Source organism: Pan troglodytes, chromosome 2 (assembly GCF_028858775.2).
Source record: "Pan troglodytes isolate AG18354 chromosome 2, NHGRI_mPanTro3-v2.0_pri, whole genome shotgun sequence".
Taxonomy (NCBI): domain Eukaryota; kingdom Metazoa; phylum Chordata; class Mammalia; order Primates; family Hominidae; genus Pan; species Pan troglodytes.
In genome coordinates this window covers 184,403,883-184,410,187 of record NC_086015.1, presented here as the reverse complement: position 1 = coordinate 184,410,187, position 6,305 = coordinate 184,403,883, and the positions used below count along the sequence as shown (strand labels likewise).

Here is a 6,305-nt window from a genome sequence, read left to right as displayed (position 1 = left end):
CCTAGGTGTGTAGTAGGCTATACTATCTAGGTTTTTGTAACTACACTATATGATGTTCAGATAATGACAAAATCATCTAATGATGTATTTCTCAGAATATATTCCCATTATTGAGTGGCACATGACTGTCTATATTTATTGTATTTATTATCTATTTATTGCATATCTCCCCCACTACACTATAGATTTTAAATAAATTTATTCACTCCTCTACCCTTGCAACCTTTACCCACATGGTCTGGCATTGTAATTAGTACTCCACAAATATCTGTTAATCACATAAATTAATTCAGTATCCATAGGGCCTACAATATTCCCAAAACCAAACCCATTATCTCTTGCTTAATTCTCCCACAAATTCATGTTCTACTTTTTATCATATCATCGTTTATTCAGTCTCCCAAACCAGAACTTGGAAAATATTCTACAACCTCCCACATTTCATTCTCCACAACCCATCAATCGAGTCTGGTCAATTCTGCCATTTACATATTTATTGAACCTATTCAGTGTCCTCCATTCCTACAACCGATTTTCTGGTTCAGGTCACCATCACCTCCCCTGATTACTGGAAAAGCTTAATAACAGCTCTTATGGCTCTTATTTGTCCCCCTCAAGTTCATTCTCCACATTGAAATCAAAGGTATCTTTTTGGAAGTGTGAATCTTATTATGTCCTCCACGACATTAAACCCATGACTGGTTCTTCAGCAAAGCCTTCAGGATAAAATCTTCTTCTTTCATGGTTTATAAAACTTTTCTTGATCTGGCCTAGAACTCTGGTTGGCAAGTTAATTCATTTCAACTCTCTAGCTAATCAAGCTCTATTACTTCTCAGGTCTTCCCACATACTCTTACTTCCACCTGGAATACTGTCCTCACCAGTAACTCCTACTCACCCTTTTGTTCACAGCTTGGAACTCACATCCTTTGAGAAGTCTTTTCTGATTTACAGCATTGGTTAGGTACTCCACCTAAATGCTTTCAAAGATCCCTATGCTCATTAAGGTTCCATAACCATGCCTTAGAGTATTGTTTCATAAAGTAAAAGCTTGTGATTCATGTGGTGAATCTATCCCTTCATCCATCTCGTCTATCTTCTCACAGGTAAAGAACAAAAAGAAGAAAGAGCAAGAGAAGTCCATTTGCTGAAGACAAAGGAAAGGTTTTCCCGTACGTGTCCTCTGGAGGTGACAAGACAGGTCTGAACAGCTCTGTGATCATGGGCCAATGAGAAAACGGTGTGGACAAATCCTTCTGTTGCCTTTTTTCCCCCCAAAATATGTTAGAATTTTATAAATAGATCATCTCGAACTTCTCAGAGAATTTGTGAGTTGGGAATTACTGTTACTGCTTTGTTCTCCTTAGAAGTGAAGTTCAATTTATTTGTGTTTCTAATTTACCAAAGGCCTTTTAATTATTAATACCCATTTTAAAATATGTAAGTAGATATTTGGGGAAATTAGAAGTATAGTTCTCTTCTTTCTGTATGACTACTTCATAAGCCTTAGGGAAAGTCACAGAAAGTAAGAAGATAAGTCATTTTGAAAAGTCAAAGTAATATTCTTTATAAGAAAAGATCTGATTAATTTTAAGTGAACAATCACAAACTAACCATTGTAATTTCTGCAGCAAACCAAACCAGGCCTAGGTTTACAAGTAAAACTTTCCAGGTTTCTCATGTGTGCCATTATTTGGTCGTGAGTGCTCAAGACTGAGGCAGATGGTCCTATGATATCTTCTTTTGAAACTCGAAAGGCATGGGAATAGACCATTGGAAAGAAAGCTATGGGGACCCCATGGATATATTTAAAGTCTAAATTGAAATCACATGGTATTTAGCCCATCTCATTTCATCCCCTATTCATTTAAAATGTCACCATGATTCTAATAATTTTTAAAATACCTAGTGATTTTATTTCTTAGGGTATAATTATATAAATGGTATATGAAAACATTATACAAAGGTAAACACATCAAAGAGGTTTGTCATCTTCATGAAACAAGCAGATACACTCATTTTGTTATATTAATCTTCCCATCAATAGGGAGAAAACAAAGTTCCACCTGTGGAAATGAGTGTGTTAAATAAAGTCTTATGAAAATATCACTCTGAGACACTGCATATGTGATTGACCTTTTCGACTTCTTTGTACTGTTAAATAGTGCATTGCTTCTAGCAAAGCATTTACTAATAATGTCCTTCTTTGTATGTTCTTCACTAAATTATGAATTGCAAATCCTTGGGCTCAAGAAAGGATTTTGAGAAATCATGTAGACCAAGTTTTAGGCAAAATATATCTCAAATCAGGATGATTATGAATGTAACCTATTTTTTTAATGATTTTCAATTAAAAAATATGGAACACTTCACGAATTTGCGTGTCATCCTTGCGCAGGGGCCATGCTAATCTTCTCTGTATCGTTCCAATTTTAGTATATGTGCTGCCGAAGCGAGCACAAATGTAACCTATTTTTAAATATTAGCACAGAGGTACATTCCATCAAAGGAAACTGAGATAGGATTGACAGATTTAACAAATACAAATGCAGGACACCAGTTAAGTTTGAATCGCAGGGAAAAAAAAAACACTTTTTTTTAGTATAAATATGTCCCGTGCAATATTTGAGGCATATTTATCCTTAAGAAGTGTTAACTCTTTATCTGAAATTCAAATTTAAATGGATGTCCTGTATTCCATCTGGTAACCCTAGGACTAAAACCTTGCCAAAGATAATTTCTGTCAGATGACTCAATTTCTCTGTTATAGATTGCCACATCTGAGATCATTCATCCAAGAGAGAGTGATCATAAGTTGACAACTTCAGGTTAATTAAGAACTAATTGTTGGTCAAGTTGTCAAAAGTCAATATTTCTGTCTTCAATGTAACAGTCAATTCAATCAATATAAATTTTTTTAAAAGATTTTAAGCAAATATGATTTTTGTCATTATTTTTCCCTAATAACCTAGAAACATGATGGTGATGATTTCATTGTCCATATGAGATTACCTTTAATGGATAATATATAACTTTTTGTTAATTTAAAAATATACAACTTGAACTTTATGAAAGCTGACCTTAAAGGTAAGGCAGTGTATTTTTAGTAACATATAATTTGCTTGTGTATTTTTAATATACCAAATGTATCATCCTGATGCCCAAATTCATTTATCTCCAATATTTCTCCTCTCACTGAATAATAACATACCCTACCTGGCCAGGTAAGAATTATGAATTATTCTCAATTCTTTTAATGTAATCCAGATATTTTATTTAAAACAAAACAATATGGGCCTGGTACAGGTCTGGGCTCTATGTGCAGGCTGCCTGAATCCAAACCTGGCACTGTTAGCTGGGGACTGCGGGAGCCACACCAGACTCATCAACTGTGTAGGAGTTGGATGAGGCCTTTGGCTACTGGCTATCCCCCACTTCCCTGGTGAACAATACTGCTAAGCAGGGGCAGCATAATCCCCTCTGGAACATAACCCCATTGGCTGGAGAACCACCCACCACCAATCCCCCAAGGAGAGTCTGAGCTCAGGCCCGCCTAGCCCTGCCCCCAGCTGGTGGTCTTTCTCTACCCACTCTGGTGGCTGAACACAAAAGACATAAAGTCTTGGGAGCTTTATGGTCCCACCCATTGCTTAAGAAGCAGAATACTTCCCCTGGCCAACTTAGGGCAAGCTCAAATCCCACTGCTACTACCATAGCTGGTGCTGTCTTGCAAGCGCCACCTCCTGGCTGGAGGCCAACCAACTCAAGACATTACGGCAACTCATGACAGAATAACCTTGCTCCCGGGAAGGAGAAAACAACAGTTAATTCCACTGCCTGCAACGTCCTGGCTAACCAGAGGTCCTGAGTCTATCCACGTGACAACTTCACTGCTAGCATAACCAGCATTCAAGAAAGCCAGCACACTAAACCTATCTACACCCAAGGAATTTCATCACTCCCCTGACACCTCAACCAGAGCAGGTGCTGGTATCCACAGCTGGGAGATCTGAAGAATGATCACATCACTGGACTCTTTCAGACATTCCCCAGCAGCAGCCTGGAGCCTGGTAGCCCCACTGGATGGCTAGACCTATAAGAGCAACAACAATCACTGCAGTCCAGCTCTCAGGGAGCCCCATCCCTAGGGGAAGTGGGAGAGCACCACATCAAGGGATCACCCTGTGGGACAAAAGAATCTGAACAGCAGGCCTTGAGTACCAGATCTTTCCACTGGAGGGTAGTTTCTCACAGCAGAGATACAATCGCAGTGCTGGGCATAGTAGGGGAAGTCTGCACCTCTACCCCAACAGGCAGGCTGCCGCTGTGATCATGAAAGGCCTTGGAAAAGGGGTCCTTGTTCCCCCTGGCACTCCACTGTAGACACAGCTGGGGCTGCCCCCACAGGAATGCAGCATGAAGGCACCTATAGGTAGCCTTTCTGGAAAAATTCAGGGTGAATGCAGCCCCACAGGAGGAGCACCCCCAAGATTCAGGCCTGCGTGAGAGGCAGAGTAACAATTCTTCCCTATTTGGAACATCAACATCCCTGTAGATGAAAAGTGCCTGACTGATCTGAATAGCTGAAATACTAGGATGGGAATGAGGCTGTGAGGTGAATAGCTTTCCTGCTGGCCTGGTAGGGGAGCTGAGGTAGCTCCCACTCTTCACCTAGATAAAACCTCAGCACATCTAATTGAGAGCTCCCCCACCCACCCTCATCAAGGCCAAGACCTCAGCCCACTATTGGGTATTACATCTACCCATCTGCCTTAGACACAACTGGTGCCTACCCAGGTTTACCTCCCCTATTGGCATGAAGCCTGACTCATCAACTCAGTAAATAAAACACTAGGAAAAAATTGAATAAAATATGCACTACTAGAGAACAAGATAAGCTTCAAGAGATCCCTGCCATTCCAACTCCATAGGGAACAGTGAACTCACCCACACACCAAGAATATAACTACTACAACTAGCATGGGGGAAAGCCAGCAGACAAAGACTCTCTTATAACTAAGGAGCTCATATAGAGTCTTCACCTCTACAGCACCAATAAATCAAATTAGACTAAAATAAATACTAAAATCTGATCCTTAAGAGCAGGGGAAAGGAAATTTAAATTTAAAAAAAAACAGTCTAATAAAAAATAAATTCAAGAACAATTTGAAGAAATACTCTACCCAAATGAGAAGGACCCAGAAAATTAATTCTGGTAATATGAAAAAAACAGGATTCTATAACACCCCCCAAAAGGATCACACTAGCTCCCCAACAATGGATCCAAACCAAGAAGAAAACTCTGAATTGTCAGCTAAAGAATTCAGAATGTTGATTATTAAGCTACTCAAGGAGATACCAGAGAAACATGAAAACCAACTTAAAGAAATGAAACAATTCAGGATATGGATGAAAATGTTTCCAGAGAAATAGATACAAAAGAAAAAACAATCACAATTTCTGAAAATGAAAGACACACTTAGGGAAATACAAAATGCAGTGGAAAGTTTCAACAATGGACTAGAACAAGTAGAAGAAAGAACTCCAGAGCGCAAAGACAAGCCTTTCAAATTAACCCAATAAGACAAAGAAAAAAACTTAAAAAGCCTCCAAGAAATTTGGGATTATGTTAAATAGCCAAACCTAAGCATAATAATTCATATTCCTGAGGAAGAAGAGTAATCTAAAAGTTTGGAAAACTTATTTGAGGCAAAAAATGAGGAAAACTTCTTTGGCCTTGCTAGAGGTCTGGATATGTCAATATGAGAAACTCAAAGAACTCCTTGATGAATTTTGTGAAATTCATTGCAAAAAGATCATCACCATAGGCACACAGTCATCAGGTTATCTAAAGTCAAGACAAAGGAAAGAATCTTAAGAGCTGTGAGACAAAAGCATCAGCAACCTATAAAGGAAAACCTATCAGTTTAACAGCTGACATCTCAGCAGAAATCCTACAAGCCAGAAGAGATTGGGGTCCTATCTTTAGCCTCCTTAAACAAAATAATTGTTAGCTAAGAATTTATTTTGTATCCAGCAAAAACTAAGCTTCATAAATGAAGGAGAAATAAAGTCTTTCAGACAAACAAATGCTGAGAGAATTTGGCACTACTAACCCAGCACTACAAGAACTGCTAAAAGAAGTACTAAATCTTGAAACAAAAACCTCAAAATTCACCAAAATAGAACCTCCCTAAAGCACAAATCACACAGGTCATCTAAAACCATAACATAATGGAAAAAAAAGGTATTTAAGCAACAACTAACATGAGGAATAGAACAGTACCTCATATCTCACTACTAAC

General features: G+C 38.6%; 1 non-coding gene across 1 annotated transcript; it reads right to left on the bottom strand.

Moving 5' to 3' along the window:
• Positions 1–2,353: 2,353 nt before the first annotated feature.
• Positions 2,354–2,460, bottom strand: LOC112208708 (U6 spliceosomal RNA). The gene has a single exon (XR_002943286.1). It is a non-coding gene; the product is annotated as a U6 spliceosomal RNA (small nuclear RNA).
• Positions 2,461–6,305: the final 3,845 nt, after the last annotated feature.